A 986-nucleotide genomic window follows, 5' to 3' on the forward strand; every position below is an offset into this window, starting at 1 on the left:
TCCTTTTACGTTGACACAATCGTCTTCCCCAGTCCCAAATCACTCTTCCTCATTCCTTAAAAAATTTAGCTCCTTACTCTGTCTCACACTTTGGCTTAATCAGTGAGTTCAATGTCTCATGTAAGTGATCCTTCTATGTCCCTGATCTTTTGGCTCCACCTTTAATCCAGTGATCTTGCTTATCACTTTTCCTCAGCCACTCCCTCTCATGGTCAACTCTTATTGTTAGTTGTCATCCAGTTGATTCCAACTCATGGCAACTCCATGGGTCCACAGTAGAATTGCTCCATAGAGTTCTCAAGGCTGGAGCTTTCAGAAGCAATCACCAGGCCTTATTTTCTGAGGTGCCTCAAGGTGAGTTTGAACCACCAACTTTTTGTTTAGTAGTCCAGCACTTAAACATTTGTGCAACCTAGGGATTTCTGGTCATAATTCGAGAATTGTCCATAACCCAGAACTCTAAAAATAAACAAAACCTATTGCCATTGTGTTGATGTCAACTCACAGTAATCCCGTGTATTACAGAATAGAACAGCTCCATAGGGTTTTCTTGGTTGTATTGTTTAAGCTCCCTAGAGCCAGGAAAGGGAGGGAGCAGGAGAGGCCGGGGACCTGTGGAGCGGCAGGATATCCAGGTAAAAAGGGGCTGGAGGCAAGGCTAGGCCCCAAGACCCGTAAAGTCAGGAAAGGGAGTGTGGTGGTTATGTTTGTGTGTCAACTTGGCTAGCCTGGTTGAGTGGCTGGGCAGCTGGATGTAGTATTCCCCATGATGAGACTGGTAATCAACTCCATGGTGGGATCTACTATGAGCAGCTGAGTAGCTGCCTTTGGGTATGTGGTTTGCTTCCTGTATATAAGGAGAAGTTATGAGAATGGTCTCTAGCCTATGGCACGCTTGGACCCTGCATGTAGCCATGTTGTTGCTCAGCAGCCTGCTATGCTTTGCCGACCTTGAGACTTACAATGGACTTAAGTTAATGGCCTGC

Source organism: Orycteropus afer, unplaced genomic scaffold (genome assembly GCF_000298275.1).
Source record: "Orycteropus afer afer isolate SDZICR_OR568_19922 unplaced genomic scaffold, OryAfe1.0 scaffold00014, whole genome shotgun sequence".
Taxonomy (NCBI): domain Eukaryota; kingdom Metazoa; phylum Chordata; class Mammalia; order Tubulidentata; family Orycteropodidae; genus Orycteropus; species Orycteropus afer.